At 39.0% G+C, this 22,560-nt stretch overlaps 1 pseudogene; it reads right to left on the bottom strand.

Moving 5' to 3' along the window:
- Window positions 1-10,307: 10,307 nt before the first annotated feature.
- On the bottom strand, window positions 10,308-14,155 carry LOC101713178 (TAF5-like RNA polymerase II p300/CBP-associated factor-associated factor 65 kDa subunit 5L pseudogene; annotated as a pseudogene).
- Window positions 14,156-22,560: the final 8,405 nt, after the last annotated feature.

Raw genomic sequence — 22,560 nt, 5'->3', positions numbered from 1 at the left:
ATGAATGGATAAAAACATGAGTTTTTTTAATATAGTGGAGTGCTACTCAGCCATAAAGAAGGATAAATTTGAGACATTTCTAGGTAAATGGATGCACTTTGAGACCATATTTTTAAGTGAAATAAATCAGACACATATGTGTAAATACTGCATTGTTTCTCTGATGTGAGAAACTGAAAATGTAAATAAGGACCAAAATGTATAATCGATATTGTAAAATAGGAAGAAAATGTTTAAATGTAAAGGGGCACTAGGGAGGGGGGAGGGGAAAGGAAGGAAGGGAAAAAGAAAAAAAATGAGAAAAGAAAGATAAAATGGTAAAGCATTTATAAATAAGGAGGGGTCGAAGGGCTGAAGGGTGGGGAATAGGAAAAAAATAAGAATCCAGATATATCATGTACAGGTACAAATTCCCTACGATGAATGTGATCATTATGTATATCTAAATTTTATCAATAAATTTAATTAATTTTAAAAGTAAAATAATAAAAATGTAAACATTCACCATATTTTTATTGTACTTCATATGGGCATATATTAATATAATATATAAACATGATATATTAATATAAATATATTAGTATCATATATATGCATATAAGGTCTTGCCAAACATAAATGTAAAACCAAATCAGGCTGTGTATGATTTTGGCAAGATCCTAAAACCGTTATTAACAGGGCTGGGGATTTAGCTCAGTGGCTCTGCGGCCTGCCTCACAAATGCAAGGTTGTGAGTTCAATCCCTGGTACCCCCACTCCAAAATAAATTGGTTTCATTATTAACAAATATTTATTGAACAAGAAGACCTAACTCTAATGCTAAATTGACCCTCACATACTTCCTTCATTCCAGGAACATCTTTTTTCCTCATCCTTATCCCACAGGTAACATAGCGGTGAATGCAGTTTAACTGCATTTAACAAATGTAGGTCAGGAGAGTAGTTGGTTGGTTAATTGAGAAAGTACATCAAGTCAGACTTTTCCAAATCTAACATTTTCATTTAGCTTCAGGCACAGAAATGTACATTCACATCGACTTTATGTCTATTATCTTTCCATTGCATAGGATCTATTAATTAGAGCTCTTCACCATTTGCTTTCATAAATCACATCATTAATGCACTGACAATGACCTCCGGTGTTTTCTTTAAATTTCAGAGATATTACAACACAACGAAAGCATTAGAGATATACTAAATTTGAATGACTATCTCCCAAACTTTCACAGCAATGTCGCCCACCTTTGATTTGATCAATAATCTGTTTTAGAGGCTACTCATATATACCACATCTGTTCAAAGTATTCAATTTAATGTTCATGTAGAGCAGAATCTTTCACTGTACTGCTTTTTTAATAAATTTGGTCAACTTTTAATAAGCTCCATAATTACACTAACAAGTATTTGAGGCACCTCCTGCCTGGCCTGACAGCCCTGTCTGGGCTTCTCATGCATTCTCACAGGCCTTTGCCCTGTCAGAATCTGTGCATAGAGACTCTATCCTCTCATCTGCTTCTAGGAAGAATTCCAACAGACATAGTGCACAATTCAGTTAGAAAAATGGATGACAATTGAAGCAAAATATAATTAAGCTTTCAGGAGATTTCCTGAGACAAGAATCCATATTAAACACAATCTGTGGTGCCTACATGTATGCTTTCATCCTTCGTAGTGAGAACTCTTCGTGAAGAGGAATCTGCAACCTCCTAGTGCTTTTATCTTTTGAGACAGAGTCCTGCTCTGGTGCACAGGCTGAGCTCAAACTCCTGGACTCAGGTGATCCTCCAGCCTTGACCTCTCAAGTAGCACCTTTCAGTATTCCTAAGCATTAACAAAAGCTCAATTCTCTAGCATATACTATTTAACTAAGCCAGGAACCTGGAATCATATGTTTATTAAAGGTTTTTCCAGAATGTAGAGGAGGTAAGCCACTCCCAACAAGTAGGAAGAGGCTTCTGGGCCACCGTACCACCCCTGCCAGGACAGAGGAGGTGAGCTATGCGGGTGCCAGCAGCAAGCATCCCCCCCCACCATTGAAATGAGAAGACATGTAAACAAGTTTCAAAACCAGACTTCCAAATAACTTAAAGTAACCCCAAAGGGAAATGAGATGGAACACTGTGATACTCAACCACCTGGACTCCCTGAACTGGCAACAAAAGAAGATCTGGAAAAAATGAAATAAGAAATAACTTCTACGATAACAGCAGAGATTGTGCCCATAGTGCAAGACATGATTAATAAATCTAGAGAGGACACAGATAAAAAAATAGAGCAGCTGAGAAACATGATGGAACCCAGCATAGAAACACACGGAATCCATAAAACATGCAAACAGATTTCCAGGAGATTAAAAACTCCATTGAAAGTCTATGCAGCAGAATGAGCCAATGTGAGGACAGAATTTCAGATATAGAAGATAAGATTGCTATTAGTGACCAGGAAAAGAAAAATTGCTTTGAAACTGTAAGGGACCAGAAGAAATCAATCCAGCAGCTGCTACATGATGCAAAGAAGAATAACATAAGACTGATTGGAATCAATGAAGAAACAAGAGAGAGTTCAGATGAAATAAAAAACTGTTCACAGAAGTGATGGCAGAAAACTTCCCCAGTAGGGGAATAGAACTTGACATACAGATAAGTGAGGCATATAGGATTTCAAGTAGCCATGATCAAAAAAAAATCTACACATAGGCATATAATAGTTAAGATTCCAGAAACCCAACAGAAGAACAAAATTCTACAAGCAGTTAGGGAAAAGAAACAAATCACATACAAAGGAAAGCCCATCAGAATCTTGGCAGACTTCTCAATGCAAACCCTCAAGGCAAGAAGAGCTTGGAGTGACATATTTCAAGCCCTAAAGGCAAACAGTCTCCAACCCAGATTGATGTACCCTGCAAAACTATCTTTCAAAATTGATGGAGAAACAAGATACTTTCATGACAAAGAGCACCTTAGGAACTTCATGAATACCAAACCAGCACTCCCCAAAATTTTAAACAATATCCTAAGAGAACACAATGAGGATCACAACCCTAGGAAGCCCAGCAGAATAAATCTATTGGCAGGACAAGAAATTAAACACAAAGGGGGAGAATCCAACAAACAGAAAAAGTCATGACAATGATAAGTCAATATGTATCAGTGTATCAGTTATAACCATCAATGTTAATGGTCTCAATTCACCAATCAAAAGAAATAGAGTAGCAGAATGGGTCAAGAAGCAAGATCCAACAATATGCTGCATACAAGAAACACATTGAATTCAAAAAGAAACTCATGGACTGAAAGTGAAAGGGTGGAAAACAATACTCCATGTGACATGAACCCCCCCCCCCCAAAAAAAGCAGGAGTAGCTATCCTCTTTGCAGATCAAGTGGATTTCAAATGAAAATCTGAAACACTCTGGTCCCAAGAATTTCAGATAAGGCATAGTCAACTTGTATGTACAAATCTATTGTGAACATGTGTTTTCATTCCTATTGAGTAAAACTTAAGAACAGAACTGTTGGTTCTTAACAGTAATACAAGAAATTTCTATATTGTTTTCCAAAATGGTTTTATCATTTTACATTCACATTAGGAGTATTAGCAAGTTCTAATTAGTTCACACCTAGGCTGACATTTGTTCTTTTAAAACTTTTAACTTCATCTCCCTAATGAGTGTATAATTCAATCTTGTTATTGTACTGATTAGTATTTGTCTGATTCTATGTGGCACACGTTTCCTTGTGCTGTACTGGCTATTTATCATCTTCTCGTGTCTACTTTTTAATGGGGTTGTCCATTAATAAGCTGTAAGTTCTTTATATATTCTGGTCATAGGTTATATGCATTATAAATATGGTCTGTTTAAGGACTACTTTTCATTTTCTTAACAATGTCATTTAAAGTTCCAAATTTAGATGCAATCTCACTTATCAATTTTTTTCTTTTATACATCATGTTTTTTTATATCCTAGGAAATTTTTGCCTACCCTAAATTCATGAACATTTTCCCTTATAATTTCTTCTTAAAGTTTTATACTTTAAGTCTTTCATATTTAGGTTCATAGATCCTTTCAAGTTATTTTTATGTATGGAAATAAAGAGTTGACGTTAATTTTTTACATACGGATACTAGGTGTTCTAGTGCCATTTGCTGAAAACACTATCTTTCCTCTGCTCTTGAATTGAGTTCTATAAACTGTTAATGTTAAATAATCTTTCAAAACTCAGTGGATCATATATGTGTGGTTCCATTTCTAGATTCTCTGTTTTATTCCAATGATCTATATGTCTTTCCTTACACCAACACTGCTTTGATTACTGTAGCTTTAGAGGAAGTCTTAAAATTAGGTAATAAATGTCTTCCGACACTGTTTTTTTTTCTTTTTACTTTTCTAGGTCCTTTGTACTCCTACATAACTTTTAAATTTTAATATCCAATTCTTCATTTATAGCAAGTATATATAGACCTGAGTTTTTATATATACCTTGTGTTTTCTAATCCTACTAAATTCAAATACAAGTTCTAGGGGCTCCTAGCAATTTGAGTATTTTCTCTGTAATCATCTACATATAAATATTTTGCTTCTACCTTGCCAATCCTATCCTAATTGTGTCATTTTATTGCCAGGCTATTTTGGTTTCGGCCTATGTTTCAAAGTTTAATAGACAGATGAAGAGCAGGCATATCTGCCCTTCTTCCCTTCCTTAGGGAGAAACCATTGTATCTTTTCCATTCATATAAGGTGTTTTTGCTGGAAATATGGAGTATATGGCTTATCCGTTGTGAAGGTTCTGTTCTACTTCTAGTCTCCTGATAGCTTTTACCATGAACAGCTGTGGAATTTAGTCCAATACTTTTTTCTCCAACTACTGTCAGGATCATATGGCTTTTTCCTTTCTCTGTTAAAATGATGACTTTTGGGGGTGGATCTCCCAATGCTGAACTAATACTGCCATCCCTATTAAAAAAATCACTTTCTACATACTGCCAGATCTGACTTCTAATAGTTTGCTTTGCTAAACAAATTTTTATCTCTGTTCATACTTTTTTCTTCTATTATCTTTATCCAGTTGTAGGATTAGCACAATGTTAATTTCCTAAAACAAGGAGAGACGTGTTCCTCCTTTTTTCTGCTTTAAATGTTTGATATAATTTATCAGTTAAAATGTATATGAGTATGTTGTCATATAGGTAGGTTTTTAAGCTAGGAATATACTTTCTTTAACAGGTGCTATTCAAATTTTATATTTCTTCCAGAGTCAGTTTCATTAATTTGTCTTCCAAGGTAATTTTTAGAAGTTGTCAAATTGTATTTCAAAAAAGATTTTTGTAATATGCTTTCCATATCCTTTTAAATTCTGTAAAATCTGTGGTAATGTCTTCTAGATCTTGATATTGTAATTTAAAAAATGTATAATTGATATTGTGTAATAGGAAGAAAAGGTCTAAAGGAGCAGGAGAAGTGGGAGGGGTAGGGGAAAGGAAAGAAGGGAAAAGAAAAAATATGAGAGGAGCTGGGGATTTAGCTCAGTGGTTTTGCAGCCTGCTGCGCAAGTGCAAGGACCTGAGGTTGATCCCCGGTACCAAAAGCAAAGAAAAAATACGAAAAAAGGAAAAAAATGGAAAGTCTTTGCAAATAGGGAAGGGTGGAGGGGGTGAAGGAAGGGCAGGGGAAGGGGAAAAAATAAGAACCAAGATACTCATGTAGGGGCCAGAGATTTAGCTCAGTGGTTTCGCCACCTGCAGCAGGACCCGAGTTCAATCCCCAGTACCAAAAAAAAAAAAAGATACTCATGTAAAGGTACAAAATCCCAATGATGAATGTAACTGTATTTTATACCTAAAATGTACCAAAGAACTTACTGAAAAAAAAGGTTTTTTCATTAATATAAGAATATGATTGATAACTGCATAACATAAAATTGCAAAATGGAAGAAGGAATCTTGCTGACCAAACTATTTTTCTTCCAGTGAAGGATGAATTTATAAATTTTAGAGAAGTCTTACAAGGACCACAGAGAAGAGGACTGTCAATTGTCAAGTAACCAGAATTTGAGAGTTGGACTCAATTAATTGGACCCAAACCCAGTGGCCTATGGGTTCCCTATTACCACATGGTCTTGGTTGGTGCAGTGCTGGACCAGCCCTGGCGTGGAGATATTCAGCGGCTGGCATCCAGGCCTTCCCTCTAAAGCAGGCCCAGATGGGGGTGTGGCAGAGGGTGGTGCAGGGAATGGACCAGGTGTCCCTTTGTGCCTGTGTTTCCCAGGTTGACTTGGGTGTGTCACTGTGTCTTTCCATCGCAGTTCTGAGGTAACAGGTATACACTCTCACACAGAAAGCTAGGCCAGAGCCACCTGGGGATAGCCACCTCGCTCTGTTAGCAAACCTGTGGTCAGCTGTGAAAAGGCCTTGGCATTTGCAGGTGGAGGGATTTTAGGTAATCACCTGGGGCATCTGATACTTTCTGAGGGTTCTGGAAGGCAGCTGAAGGTCCTAACTGCCTTGGCAGTCCTCCCTAACCCTCCATACCAGTAGTTTTCCAGGGTGGCAATACTGCCTCCTAGGGGTTGTTTAGGAACTGTTTTGTGTGTGTGTGTGTGTGTGTGTGTGTTGTCACAATGGGGGAACCTAGAACCTGTTTTGCATTAAAACACAACTCTTGCTGGCTTTAACCTACACTAGTTGTATATAAAGTGAGGAACAATTACGTTTGGTTGGAACTTCAGTGAGAGTTCCACCTATACAATGGAGCTCAAGGTCCAGTATTTGAATTAACCAACACTTAGTCTGTTTGTGGCCATCATCATTAATGCAATGGTACAAATAAGAACAAGCACATACTGCTTTCTTATGCCTTCTAGCATGTACATATTCAGATCCATATTAATTTATTATGACTTTATTTTTTTATATTACCGTTAGAGTATTAGAGTGATTAAAATATCATGTGGGCAAGTTGTATCTATTAAACAGTTGGGCACTGTCGGGGGGAGTTACACAATATTTCTTATAAGAAAGGACAGCTTAGGTCTTCCAGGGTTGAGAAGTGTTGTTCACATTGACTTGCAGCCCCCAGGATCTTGGCAGTGCTGGATAATAGGGAAATTAATTCTGTTCTGGACGACTGCTGCCCTGGCCGCTGGCCTAGCACACCCAGGGCCTGCTCCCTGCCCCACATCCTGTGGCTGCATGGCAGCTGCCCAGCCCCAGTACCTCACCTGTTTGTCGTGTTGGTCCAGCTCTAATCAGCTTCCTGGGCAGGGCACATGGAGCAGTGTTGGTTGAATCCTGGAAAGTTGGGTGAGGGGTTCAAGCTCATATAATTCTGAGGCCTGGTGTAGGAAAGGGGACCCTCTATAAAGAGCTGCCTGTGAATATCCTATTCCATTCTTATATCCAACCAGACCATTAGCTTTGCCTCACCCAAACAGACGGAGAAGTGGAGTGCCAACACTTTCTCCTGAGTTTCAAAAGCTACAAAATCTTCACTAAAACCAGGTAATTAGCACAGAATGTTAACCTGATAAGAACTTGAAGCCTGAGGTGCCCGGAGAGCCTGCCGCAAGCAACAGGCACGAGGAGATAGCCAGACCGTATCCACGGGAGCCTCAGGGAGGCTCTGGCTTTACCTGGAACTTCTGTTCTGCGACTCTGCACTGACTACTTTCTGCCAAGCCCACTGCCGCTGCAGTCCACCCTTGGAAAAGGCAGGCAGGATTGTCTCGAAGGAGCAGGCCAGAAGAGTTGCCTCCTGTGGCGGCGGCTCTGGCCGGCAGCGCCGAGGCTCGCTGTGTGTTTCAACTGCTCCCCCTGCCGGGTCATCTCAGAATTACAAAAGACGCTTCAGAAGGGAAGAGCGAGAAAGGGACCACCATTAGGGTCTGCAGGTGGAGCCTGCTGTTTATGACCTTGATGGCTCAGAACAACTTGTATAAGGAAAATACTATTATCCCCATTTCACATAGGGAAACTGAGTTGCTGAGGTTGTATTTCTTTGCTCAGGTTCACGTGGCTGTTAAGTGGTGTTCTTGACTTCCAAGGCCTTTCCCTAACACCATAGAGCAAGAGGTTGTCCACCAAACACTATGTGAAGTAATTTCACCTTCAATGTTTTATTTAGTGCAGCAAGGCTGTGATTTTTAGAAATGTGGAAGCTGAAACTTTCAGAAACCTTGGGTAGTCCATCTAAGGTCTCAAAGTTGCTCAAAAGCAGTGTTCTGCCTGGTTCCCAAGGTTGGCCATCTTGGATGGAGAGTTAGGGGTAGACACGTAGAGACAGAATAATATTATACCTGTAAGCAAGAACCCCTGCCCAGTAATAATCCTGGGTTTCCTACCTCTCTTGCTATTTCCCAATGACCGGACATACTTTGCACATGGAAATGAGAAAAGGTATGTGTAAACAGAATCCTGGTCACCTGAGGTTTGTGTAGAAAACTAATGACTACAAGATCCCATTGCAAATTGCTTTGTTGAGAAGAATAAAATTGTTCTTTAACTTTTTTTGAGTAAAACTGATGTTCATACTTTGTATTTCTTGCAATTCAAAAGGTGAATTTCATTCATTCATATATGTTCTCCTTATACAAATGAAAAAATTACAAATAAATCATTTGATCTACTTCCCCAGTAATCCAATTACACCATCCTAGTACACATTCCAGAGGCAAACAGAGGCAAATAAACTGTTTTCTATGCACTTCTTTCCTAAATTGAAAATGTGTTGCTGTGGTATGGGATATCTTTACATAAACAGTGTAAAGTCTTCAAATTCCTCCTCTTCTCCTTACTCCACTTAACAATATATTGTAGAGCTCTTACCATGTCAGAGAATATAATCAGTTTCAGTTTTTAAAAAGTATTTTGTGGAATAGAAATATTATAGTCTACATAATTGATTCTTTATTGATGGGTTTTAGTTTGCTTTCTGGTTTGCTTTTTGTGTCTGCATTATTATAAACAATGCTGCATTGAACATCTTTGTGCAAGCCTCAGTGCACATGGGTGCTAGGACATGGAGTTGCCAGGCAGTAGTGTATGTGTATGCACATATTAATAGAGTTAAATTTCCCTTCCATTGTAACTAGGGAAGGGTGGAGGGCATGAAGGGAGGGCTAGGAATGGGGAAAAAATAAGAACCAAGATGCATTACATAAAAGTACAATTCCCAATGAGAAATGTAATTGTGTTGTATACCTACAATGTACCAATAAAAGAATTTAATACAAAAAAAATTTCCCTTCCAAAGTGTATATACTTACTAGCAGTATCTGCCTTTCCCATTACCTTTGCCAACTCTTCTGTCATCATTAAACTGTGCCATTCTTTTGGATGAGATCCTTTAAATTTTTCAGATTTTCTTTTTTCTGATTCTTCGTGAGTGTGAATGACTTTTAACGTTTATCAGCCCAATATTTCCTGAGCTGCCTCTTATACTCTTCTTTCTATAAAATTGTCTTTTTCCTTCTATAGAATTTGTCACTGAAATAAGTATTCTATTTTGATGTGGTCAAATTTAAATATTTCTCTTTATGGCTTTCAATTTTTATGGGTTGATTAAAAAGATTTCGTATGCAGTGATATCATTGCCCTTGGGATTCTAGATAACATTTCTTTTAACAATTTTAAATTTTTATATTTATGCTTAATCTAATTGTATTAAACCTGGGTTAGTGGTATGAAAGAAAGACCAGACCTACTTTTTTTGAGACAAGGTCTTGCTTTGTAATCCTCCCAAGTGCTGTGATTACAGGAGGACACTACCATGCCTGGCCAGACCTACTTTTTCCAAATGGAAAACTGTATTTTAACAGCATTTATTAATGATCTAGCCAAAAATTTGTACTAAATTTCTCTCTCCATATATATATGTATACATATATATAAACATATATTCTAACTTTGACTGCTATTTCTATTTATTTTAATTATGATGACTTTCATTTGTTTATAATATGCTTTAATATTAGATGGGGAAAACTTTGTTTTCGAAAATTGGCATGGTAATTTTTGTAGTTACTCTCGTTTAGGCGTTTTAGGGTGAATGTGTCAAGTTCCAAGAAAATCCTACTGAAATATTAGTCAGGACTGTTTCAAACTTACCTATTTAGTTTGAGAAAAAAGAAAACTTACTAATATTATGTCTTTCTGTCAAAGAGCATGGTACTGCCACTTGTCCAGTTTGTTTTAAAATATTCAATGGGAGATTTTATAGTTTCTGCAATAAGCTCACATATTTCTCTTGTTAGGTTTGTTGCTGTAGTGCACAGAATCTTCTAAAAATTATTTTCTAATTGCTTGTGGTTGGTCATGGCAAACTGCCGTTACTTGTATTTTGATTTTGTCTCTGAGCACTTAATTATGAGGGGTTTTTTTTGAAACTAAATACATTTTAATAGAAAACAAAATACAAAGTAACTTTTCAGAAAACAGAAATATTTAATCCTTTCCCCATACATTAGAACTTACTTTATCCTCAGGGCACAGTTTGACATGTGCATGCGCACTCAGGATTCACCTCATGATACGCTCACTGCAGGAGAGAGAGCAGAAATGCTAACCTCTGGTTAATGGTCAGTCTGAAATCTAATACTAATTCTATCTTGTGACTTACTCCAAATTATTCTTTTTTTTTTTTTTTGATACTGGGAATTGAACTCAGAGACTTGCGCTTGTCAGGCAGATGCTGTGCCGCTAAGCTACATTCCCAGCCCTCCAAATTATTAACCATAATCTTTTTTTTTTTTGGTGGTGGTACTGAGGAATGAACCCAGGGCCTCCCACATGCTAGGCAAATGTGCTACCACTAAGCTGAAGCCCCTCCTACCATAATCTTTCTTTTCAGGGGAGAGAATTATTGATAGAAGTGCAGCCAAGAATCTTTCCCACCATAATTACAAGAGAGCCCAGTGTTCTCAGTCAACTCACCCTCCGACTTCCATAAACATGCTGTTTGGTGTGCTCAGTGTGCACCCAAGATTTCCCTTTCTCCTGATACACTGAGCCACCAAAATCTCTGAATTCCCTGAAGCTCAAAATTCCAAGTATCACACCAGTGCCAGGAGTCAAACCTGAAGATAAAAGCAGAGATGTCCCCCTCTGCCAGTGCTAGGCTTCCTCTTTGCAATAATAATCATCATCATCACAATAACAGTAATAAAAAATCCTGGCTCTACCATTCAGGAAAAGGATTATCCCTCCCTTTGCCAGTTCTGTCCCCACTTCCCTTCCCCCGGGTGGCCCAACTGAGGGTGTCTGGGGTGCTGTGGAGGCCACTTGGCACCTGCCCTCAGTAAGCACGCTGCCAGGAGGACAAGACGAAAATGGGAAGGTGGTTGCACACAGGTGGAATCTGACACAGTCCACATCTGCCAGGTGTCCTGCATATATTCTCAGTGGGTACATCCAATCGAAGGACCACAGCCTGGCAGTGCGGTCATGGGACCCACTGGCAAAGTACAGGCTGTACGGGCTGATGTCCAGGTCCCACACAGGGTAGGCATGTCCTTGGTACAGCACAGTGTTGGTGAAACTCCCCAGATCCCAGTACCGGATGGACATGTCCTCAGAACAAGAGAGCAACCCTGAGCTGTCCGCGAGGAAATGTGTGCTGTACACTGGTCCACAGTGTCCCCGAAGGATCTTCATCTTCGTGCCTGTGCTGTCCTCCTCATCCTCTTCTTCCTCCAGAGTATCACAAGCCAAGTGGATATGTGATGTGTCTACAAGGTGGGGCTCTGATTTCAACTTCTTGGACTGCAGACTCCAGAGTTTTATACAGGAGTTGTCAAACCCAGCAGCTAGCAGCTTGCTATTGGGGGCAATTTCTGCAGTGTTCAGCAGCTGCTCCATGTTGTAGAAGGAGTAAAAGCAGATGGTGGTGAGGGAGGGGGGCCATCCTTGACGCATTTGATGCTCTCTCGTAAGACCTCCAGTGCAGCCTCATTCTGCAGAATGGGGCTGGGCATTTCTGGGGGCTCCAGGCCGCTGCTCTCACTGCGGGAGGAGCCACCACTGGCCTAGAGCTGGTAGTCTGTTCTCTTGGCAGGCTGCACATCCAGGTGGATATGTAAGGTGAGGACCTTGGACAGGGCAGTGTTGTTGTCACTTTGGAGGTAGCGGATCAGGTAGTTGTAGCTGTCTTCCTGGAGATGGACCACGTACTTGTTATCTAGGAATGCACAAAGCTTGAAATTGGACAGAATGTCCTGGATGGTCTGAGTTGTCTGCAGCTGTTCAATAACATCCTTCTGGCTTGCATTCTGCAGGAACATTCCATGCAAGCGGCTATAGAAAATTTCCACTGTGCTTTTTGGGCTGCTCTGGACCAGGTTGAGATGGAAGTAGACAAACAGTGGGTAGAAAAGAGGCATAATTTCATGGCTGTACTGGGAATCAGAATCAGTGAGAAAATTGCGCAGTCGTCCAAACTGTACTTCGTATTGCTGGGGTTCTGCCTGGCAAGGGGCTGCAGACACTATGCTGGCACAACCAGATTCTGACTGGACTGTGAGGTTGGCTGCCATCTCCTCAGGAGTCTGAGACAGACGCAGGCCTTGCTTCAGTGGGCCATCTGAATCCACATACTGCCGGCGCTTGAGGTAGCCGGACACTGCCATCTGGACGTGCTCGGTGCGCACCCCTTTCACGACTGAACATCCCGGGCGCTTCCTGCTCCCGCCGCCGCCCGCTGCAGGGCCTCGCTCCACTGCCGCTAGCCAGGCCTCCGCGCCCCTGGCCCCGCCGCACCCGCGGCTCTGGGCGGTCGCCCCATGACCGCCTGACTGAGGGGCGCGCCGGCTGGGCGGCCAAAGCCCACGACGCGGCCAGGCGCCCTCGGCGCTCGGCTGCCTCTCAATTATGAGCTTTTTATCTCTTTCACTGTTATGATCTCTCAGATTTTTAAAAAAAACAATAGACCATTGGATATTCTGTTTGGTCCATCTTTTCCTATATTTGTATTTTCGGAAATCATGTTGTCTTCGTTTTTACTATGAGTTAGGCTTCTTTACTATTTGGATTTACTGCTTACTATTTGGATTTGGTTTGGTTTCTTCAATCTGAGAAATGTTGTCTTTCAACAATTCAGGAAGATTTTCCTACCATTCTCTTCAACTATTTCCCTATTACTTCCTTTCTAATGATTCCATTTAGATTTCCAATTGGTACATTTTTGTCCTTGTCAAATTGTCCCATGTATCTCTTCTTTCATCTTCAATTTGCTTATTTTATTCCAATCCTTCTTCTCGTTTACCATTTCTGCTGCAATTTACCTGATGTTTAAGCCACTGATTTCATTTTAAGATAATGATTATATTTTTCATTTATAAAACTGGTTTTTGGTCCTCTTCCAAATCTGCACGATCAAGTTCAATAGGTCTATGATCCTGTTCATATTTTCAAGAATTTGTTTAAGTTATAGGAAAACTGTTTGCTTATTTTTTGTATATAAAATTTCTATATAACTTCTTTGCAGTTTTGTGTGAGCACCCCATCGTTTTCATCAACTCTCTGTTTCTTGAATTCTTAATCATTATTGACGAGGGTATCTTGGAAATTTATTTATGGGACTTTTTTTGAGAACTGAGTTTAAAATAAAGCATTTTATCCAGGGGGATTTACGTTTGCTTCTGCCAGGTGCCTATCAATTTAGGGTCATTTTAAACCAAATGTTAATCTCCAAGTGTTTGAGGCCATAGAAGTTGCTGGAGTGAGGTTCATGATGCCTTTGTCTCGGCTGGGTCCTCTATATTTGTTTCCTCCTCTCAATTTACCCACTAACCATGCTGTCCTTTGGGTATCCAGGCTTTGGGCTAGGCCATAATCCAATTTCTTCCCTTGTATTGGCCCCCAGGGCTGCTGTCACAAAGTAACACAAACTGAGAGGCTGAAACAGCCCAGTTCTGGAGGATGGAAGTTCAAAATCAAGGTGTGGCTGGCTTGGTTCCCTCTGAGGGCTGTGAGGAAGAACTTGTCCCGGGCCTTGCTCCAAGCTCCTGGAGGTTGCTGGCGGCCTTTGGCTTTCCTTGGTAGGTTGCAACAGCATCCTAACCTCGGCTTTTATCTTCACATTGTATTTTCTTGTGTGCACATTGATGTCAAATCTCCTCCCTTCATAAAGGACCCTGGTCATACAGGGTTGTCTGCTCGATGACATCGTCTTAACTAATTATATCTGCAATGACCCTGTTTTCAAATAAGGTAATGTTGTGATGTGCTAGGGGCTGGCGGAGGGGAATCAATCCAACCATAACAACCCTATTTTGTTTCAGATTTTGTTTCCAGGCTATATGTTGAAAGTCTATTAAAATGGTGCTTCCAGGTGATGAGAGACTAGCAGATGCCCAGGATAAATGCCTACTTGCCTCTCTGCCCTCTCTGTCTCTGCCTGCCTCTTTATCTCTGCCTGCCTGCCTGTTTGTCTGTCTGTCTCTCTTACTCCAGGGATGCACTATGTAGCCAAGCTGGTCTCAAACTCAAAATCCTGCCTCAGCTTTGTTTTCCTTTCTTTTTGACAGAGGATCTTGCTACGTGGTTCAGGCTGTCCTTGAAAAGCCTGGCACTCACAAAGATCTTCTTCCCTCTGTTTCTCTAGTTCAGGAATTGCAGATATGTGCCACCATGTCAGGTGTAGATATATTGTTTCTTTCTTTTTTTACAAAAATTAATTTTATGGGTACATGTTAGGTATACAATATAATGACATTCATCATTGGAAATTTGCACCTTTACATAATCTCTCTTATTTTTCCCCCTGCCCTCCCTTCAACCCCTCTATCCCTCCCTATTTACAAAGACCATTTCCATTTTTTCATTTTCTCATATTAATTCCATTCCCTTCTTTCCTTTCCCCTACCCTTCCCACTTCCCCTTCCCCTTTGCCCCTTTTCTTCCTATTTCATATTATCTATTATACCTTTTAGTCCTTATTTACACTTTCAGTTTCTCACACCAGAGAAACTATTCAGTATTTGCACATGTGTGTCCTATTTATTTCACTTAAGAGTATCGCCTCGAGTGCATCCATTTAGCTATGAATGTCTCTAATTTCTAATTTTTTATGGCTGAGCAGTATTCTATTTTATAAAAAAACCACATTTTCTTTGATCCAGTCTCCAGTGTATGGGCATTTGGGCTGTTTCCAAGTTGTAGCTATCACAAACTGTGCTGCTATGAACATGGGTGCACATATATCACTGTGGTATGATTCTTTCAATTCTTTTGGGAAGATCCCCAGCAGTGGAATAGCTGGGTCCAATGGGACTACCAGTCCTAGTTCTTTAAGGTATCTCCATACTGATTTCCACAGTGCTTGCACCAGTCTACACTCCCACCAGCAGTGGAGCAGGGTTCCTCTTTCCCCACAGCCCCGCCAGCATTTGTTATTGGTTGATTTCATGATAGCAGCCATTCTTTCTGGAGTGAAGTGGAATCTCAGTGTTGTTTTCATTTGCATCTCTCAAATGACCAGTGATGTTGAACATTTTTTCATGTATTTATTTGCTATTTCTACTTCTTTGTCTGAGAAATGTCTGTTCATTTCAGATGCCCATTTTTGGATTGGGTCTTTAAATTTGGGAGGTCTGATCTTTTCAAGTTCATTATAGATTCGAGATAGTAGACATTTGTCTGAGGAACAACAGGTGAAAATTTTTTCCCACATTGTGGGTTGTCCCTTCACACTGTTGCTGGTTTCTCTTGCTGTGCAGAAGTTTTTTTAGTAAGAAGAGATCCCACTTGTTGATTGTTTGTGCTAGTTCATGGGCAACTGAGGTTTTGTTCATAAAATGTTTTCCTATACCAATGTCTTCCAGAGTTCTACCTAACCTCTGTTCCAGCCAATTCAGAGTTTCTGTTTTTATATTTAGATCTTTAATCCATTTTGATTTTAGTTTAGTGCATGGTGAAAGATATAGGTCTAGTTTTAGTCTTTGGAAAGGTGAAATCCAATTTTTCCAGCACCATTTATTAAAGAGGCTATCTTTCCTCCAGTGAGGGTGTTTGGCTCCTTTGTCAAAGATGAGATGGCTGAGTGTGTCTGGAGTTGTTTCTGCATCTTCTAATCTGTTCCACTGGTCCTCAGGTCTGTTTCTTTGCCAGTACCATGCTCTTTTTTTTTTTTTTTGGTATTGAGGATCAAACTTGGGACCTTGCACCTGCAAGGCAGGAGGCGTGATGACCATGCTGTTTCTATCACAGTAGCTTTGTAGTATAGTTGTAGGTTGGGGGTTGTGATACCCCCTGTCATATCACTTGCCTAGAATTGCTTTTGCTATTCTAGGTCTCTTCTTGTTCCAAATGAATTTTTGGATTGTTTTCTCAAGATCCATGAAGTATGCTGCTGCAATTTCAATTGGGATTGCATTGAATCTATATAGCAGTTTTGGAAGATGGCCATTTTCACTATGTTGATTCTTCCTATCGAGGAGCAAGGAATGTCTTTCCATTTTCTGATATCATCTTCAATCTCTCTTTTCAGAGTGCTATAATTTTCAAAGAAGAGGTCTTTGATTTCTTTTGTTAGGTTGATTCCTAGGTATTTCAGTTTTTTGGATGCTATTGTGAAAGGAATTGTTTGCCCTATTTCTCTCTCAGTGAGTCTGTTAGTGTAGAGGAAAGCTATTGATTTTTGTGTGTTGACCTTGTATCCAGCTACTTTACTGAATTTGGTTATTAAGTTTAGAAGACTTTGGGTGGCGTTCTTGGGGTCTTCTACATAGAGTATCATGTCATCTGCAAATAATGACAATTTGACTTCTTCATTTCCTATCCTTATTCCTTTATTTCTTTCTCTTGTCTAATTGCTGTGGTTAATGTTTCCAAAACTATATTGAACAGGAGTGGTGAGAGTGGACATCCTTGTCTTGTTCCAGATTTTAGTGTGAAGGATTTCAGTTTTTGACCATTTAGTATGACATTGGCTGTTGGTTCTTCATAGATGGCTTTTAACAGATTGAGGTAGAGACCATCTATTCCAATTTTTTGTAGGGCTTTTATCATAAATGCATGTTGGATTTTGTCAAATGCTTTTTCTGCATCTATGGAGATAATCATATGGTTGTTGTCCTTGGCTCTATTGATATAGTGTATTACATTGATTGATTTGCATATATTGAACCATCTCTGCATCCCTGGGATGAATTCCACTTGGTCAGGGTGTGTGATCTTCTTGATGATCTTCTGCATTCCATTTGCCATTATCTTATTAAAGATTTTTGCATCTGTGTTCATTAGTAAGATTGACCTATAGTTCTCTTTTTCAGTTGGGTCTTTCTCTGCTTTGGGGATCAAGGTGATGCTTGCTTCCAGGAATGAATTTGGGAATATTGCTTCCCTTTCAATTTCATTGAAGAGTTTAAACAGTAGTGGCAGTAGTTTCTCTCTATATGTCTTGTAGAATTCATCAGTGAAGCCATCAAGATTTTTTTCTTTTCTTAGTTCGTAAGTTTTTAATTGTTTTTAATTTCATTGATTGATATTGGGTCATTTAGGATTTTTAGGTCTTCTTTGTTCAAGTTTGGTAATTCATATGTATCTAGGAATCTGTCCATTTCTTCTGTGTTTTCCATCTTATTGGCATATAGGTTCTCGAAGTAGGTATTGATGATCCTCTGGATTTCTGCTGGGTCTGTTGTAATTTCATCCTTTTCATTGCTAATTGCATCCTTTTCATTGCTAATTGCATGGATTTGAGGCTTTTCTTTCCCTTCTCTGATAAGGTTGGCTAAGGGTTTGTCAATTTTGTTTATTCTATCGAAGAACCAACTCTTGGCTTCATTGATTTTTTTGTATAATTCTCTTAGTTTCCATTGCATTGATTTCTCCTCTGATCTTTATAATTTTCTCTCTTGTATGAGCTTTGGGTTTGTCCTTTTCTTTTTCTAGAAGCTTGAGGTTCAGCATCAGGTTGTTTAATTGGGCTTGCTTTGTTTTCCCAATATGTGTATTCACTGCTATGAATTTCCCTTGTAAGGAAAATGCTTTCATTGTGTCTCATAGATTCTGATATGTTGTATTGTCATTGTCATTTAATTGTAGGAATTGTCTGATTTCTTCTTTAATTTCCTCTGTGACCCACTAGTTATTTAGAAATGTGGTGTTCAATTTCCATGTGTTTATGAAATTCTTGTGGTTTCTTTTGCTACTTATCTCCAATTTCATCACACTAGGGTCTGAAAATATATAGGGGATAACTTCAATTCCTTTGCACTTACTTAAATATGTTCTATGAATAAGTATGTGGTCTATTTTGGAGAAAGACCTGTGTGCAGCTGAGAAGAACGTGTATTCTGATTTTGTGGGGTGGAACACTCTGTAAACATCTGTTAAGTTCATTTGTTCAAGAGTTCGATTCAGTTCTAGTATTTTGTTGCTTATATTTTGTCTAGTTAATCTACCTATTCATGACAGTGGGGTATTGAGGTCCCCCACTACTATTGTATTAGTGCTTATTTGATTTTTCATGTCCATTAGTATTTGTTTTATATAGTTGGGCACAGTAGTGTTTGGTGCATATATGTTTATGATGTCATTTCTTCCTCTTGGATTGTTCCCTTTACAAGGATGTAGTGTCCTTCTTTGTCTCTCTTAATCAGTGTTGGTTTGAAATCCACTTGATCTGCAAAGAGGATAGCTACTCCTGCCTTTTTTTGGGTTCCTGTCACATGGAGTATGGTTTTCCACCCTTTCACTTTCAGTCTATGAGTTTCTTTTTGAATTAAGTGTGTTTCTTGTATGTAGCATATTGTTGAATCTTGCTTCTTGACCCATTCTGCCAGTCTATTTCTTTTGATTGGTGAATTGAGACCATTAACATCGATGATTATAACTGATACACATTGACTTATAATTGTCATGACTATTTCTTTCTGTTGGACTCTCCCCCTTTGCATTTAATTTCTTGTCATGCCCGATGGATTCATTCTGCCGGGCTTCCTGGGGTTTTGATACTCATTATCTTTTCCTAGGATATTGTCTAAAATTTTGTGGAGTGGTGATTTGGTATTCATGGAGTTCCTGAGGTGCTCTTTGTCGTGAAATTATCTTATTTCTCCATCAAGTTTGAAAGACAGTTTTGCAGGGTACATCAATCTGGGTTGGAGGCCGTTTTCCTTTAGGGCTTGAAATATGTCACTCCAAGCTCTTCTTGCCTTGAGGATTTGTGTTGAGAAGTCTGCTGTGATTCTGATGGGCTTTCCATTGTAAGTGATTTGTTTCTTTTCTTTAAAAAAATCTTTTATTGGTACATTTTAGGTATACAATTCATTTCCATTTATCATTGGGTACTTGTACCTGTACATGATGTATCTTGGTTCTTATTTTTTTCCCCATTACCTGTGCACCCTTCACCTCCTCCACCCTTCCCTAATTACATAGATTTCGTTTCCATCTTTTTTCTTTTCTCATAATTTTTCCTTTTCCTTCTTTCCTTTCCCCTTCCCCTCCCACCACCCCTACACCTTTGGACCTTTTCCTAGTTCAAATTATCCATTATTCATTTTAATCATTTTAATCCTTATTTACACTTTCAGTTTCTCACACTAGAGAAACTATTTGGTATTTACACATGTGTGTCCTATTTATTTCACTTAAGAGTATGGCCTCAATATGCATCCGTTTAGCTTTAAATGTCTCTAGTTTCTCATTCTTTATGGCTGAGTATACCCCATTTTATAAAAAAACCCACATTTTCTTTATCCAGTTTCCAGCTGATGGGCACTTGGGCTGTTTCAAAGCTTTAGGTATTATAAACTGTGCCGTTATAAACATGGTTGCACATATATCGCTGTGGTATGATTCTCTTAATTCTTTTGAGAAGATACCCAGCAGGAACAGAGCTGGGTCAAATGGGACCTCTAGCCCTAGTTCTCTGAGGTTTCTCCATACTGATTTCCACAGTGGTTGCACCAGTCTGCACTCCCACCAACAATGGAGAAGGGTTCTTTTCTCTCCACACCCCCGCCAGCCTTTGTTATCGGTTGATTTCTTGATATCAGCCATCCTTTCTAGGGTGAGGTCGAATCTCAGTGCTGTTTTCATCTGCATCTCTTGAATGACCAGTGACATTGAACATTTTTCATATATTTATTTGCTGCTTTTACTTCTTTGTCTGAGAAATGTCTGTTCATTTCAGATGCCCATTTTTGAATTGGGTCTTTGAATTTGGGGGGGTCTGATTTTTTTAAATTCTTTATATATTCTAGATAGTAGACCTTTGTCTGAGGTACAGCTGCTAAAAATGTTTTCCCACATTGTAGGTTGTCTCTTAGCTCTGTTGGTGGTTTCTCTTGCAGTGCAGAACCTTTTTTTTTTGTTTTCTTTTTTGGTACCGGGGATTGAACTCAGGTCCTTGTGCTTGCACAGCAGGCAGTGAAACCACTGAGCTAAATCCCTGGCCCCAAGAACCTTTATAGTAAGTTGAGATCCCGGTTGTTGATTCTTTGTGCTAGTTCCTGTGCTATTGAGGTTTTGTTCATAAAGGTTTTTCCCATGCCAATGTCTTCAAGAATTCTACCTAACTTATTTTCCAGGAAGTTTAGTGTTTCTGTCTTAATATTTAGATCTTAAATCTACTTTGATCTTAGTTTAGTTCATGGTGATAGGTATGGGTCTAGTTTTAATCTTTGGTGGTTGAAATCCAGTTTTTCCAACACCATTCATTAAAGAGGCTATCTATCCTCCAATGAGGGTGGTTGGCTCCTTTGTCAAAGATGAGGTGGCTGAGTATGTCTGAAGTTGTTTCTGCATCTTCTAATCTATTCCACTGATCCTTGGGTCTGTTTTTTTGCCCATACCATGCTGGTTTTATCACAGTAGCTTTGTAGTATAGTTTCAAGTTGGGGATTGTGATACTCCCAGCCATGCCTCTGTTGCCTAGAATTGCTTTTGGTATTCTAGGTCTCTTCTGGTTCCAAATGAAGTTTTGGATTGTTTTCTCTAATTCTGTAAAGTATATTGTTGGAATTTCAATCGGCATTGCATTAAATCTATATAGTAGTTTTGGAAGTATGGTCATTTTCACTATATTGTTTCTTCCTACTCAGGAGCAAGGGATGTCTTTCCATTTTCTTATCCTCCTCGATCTCCTTTTTCAGAGTACTGTAGTTTTCAGTGTAGAAGTTGTGATTAGTTTCTTTTCTCTAACTGCTTGTAGAATTTTGTTCTTTAGTTGGGTTTCTGGTATCTTAACTATTATATGCCTATGTGTAGATTTGTTTTTTGATCAAGGGTAGTTGGAGTCCTATATGCCTCACTTATCTGTGTGTCAAATTCTTTCCCCCTGCTCAGGGAGTTTTATGCCATCACTCTGTGAACAGTTTTTTTATGTCGTCTGCACTCTTCCTGTTTCTTCATTGACTCCAATCAATCTTATATTATTCTTCTTTGCATCATGTAGCAGCTGCTGGTTTGATTTCTCATAGTCCCTTGCCATTTTAAAGAAACTTTTATTTTCCTCGTCACTAATTACAATCTTATCTTCTATATCTGAAATTCTGTCCTCACATTGACTCATTCTGCTGCATAGACTTTCAATGGAGTTTGTAATCTCCGGAAATCTGTTTGCATCTGTTTTATGGATTCCATTTGTTTTCTATGTTGGGATTCCACCATGTTCCTCAGCTCCTCTATTTTTTTTTATCTGTGTCCTCTCTAGATTTATTAATCATGTCTTGCACTATGGGCACAATCTCTGCTGTTATCTTAGAAATTATTTCTGATTTCATTTTTTCCAGATTCTCTTTTGTTGCCAGTTCAGAAAGTCCAAGTGGTTGAGTATCAGATTGTGCCATCTCATTTCCCTTTGGGGTTGCTTTAGGTGATTTGGAAGTCTGGTCTTGAGACTTGTTTATGAGTCTTATTTCAAGGCGGGAGGCTTGTGCTGCTAGCACCCACAGGGCTCACCTCCTTGGTGCTGGGAGCAGCTCTGCTCCTGGGGACTGGGTGTGGTGGTATGGCCACCTGGAAGGTTCACCTTCTCGGTGCTGTGGGCACCTCTGCTCCTTGGTGCTGGGCTAGATTTATTGTTTCTGACCTGCAAATAAATCATTTATTTTCTCACTAAGTCAACCACGCACTACATTAAGGTTTACAAAAAGGAGTAGGTTTTCTGAATACTTAGACCAAACATTCTTGGAAATGGGAACTCATTTTGGTATAAGGTAAATATAGAATTCTTACATGATTTCTACTTGGAAAAAATAAGAATTTCAAATTATTGGCTTACTATGACCAACATTTTAAAATAAATCTTCCAAATATTCTTCACCTTGAAATAGCATAAGATATAAAAGAGATGAAAATGAAACAAAATATAATCCTGACAAGAATCTGTTTTGAAAAAGAAAATATTTAGCAATACTATGCATTGCTTAAACTAGTGAGATGACAATCTAAATTGGAACTATATAAATTAATTTTGTTTGCTCTAATAGATTAAAAACATTTGATGTAATCCTCCAATAAGTTTTTATCCTACCAGTAAACTGCAGAACTATAGAATGAAGACTATCAGATCACAGCAATACACATAGGCAGTTGGATTTATGCAGTTTGATGTTTATA

The sequence above is a fragment of the Heterocephalus glaber genome, unplaced genomic scaffold (assembly GCF_053883595.1).
Source record: "Heterocephalus glaber isolate CG9 unplaced genomic scaffold, H.glaber_assembly_v1.0 deba00000331, whole genome shotgun sequence".
NCBI classification, from domain to species: domain Eukaryota; kingdom Metazoa; phylum Chordata; class Mammalia; order Rodentia; family Bathyergidae; genus Heterocephalus; species Heterocephalus glaber.
The sequence above is the reverse complement of the archived record's forward strand: the minus strand, read 5'-3'. Positions and strand labels throughout refer to the sequence as shown.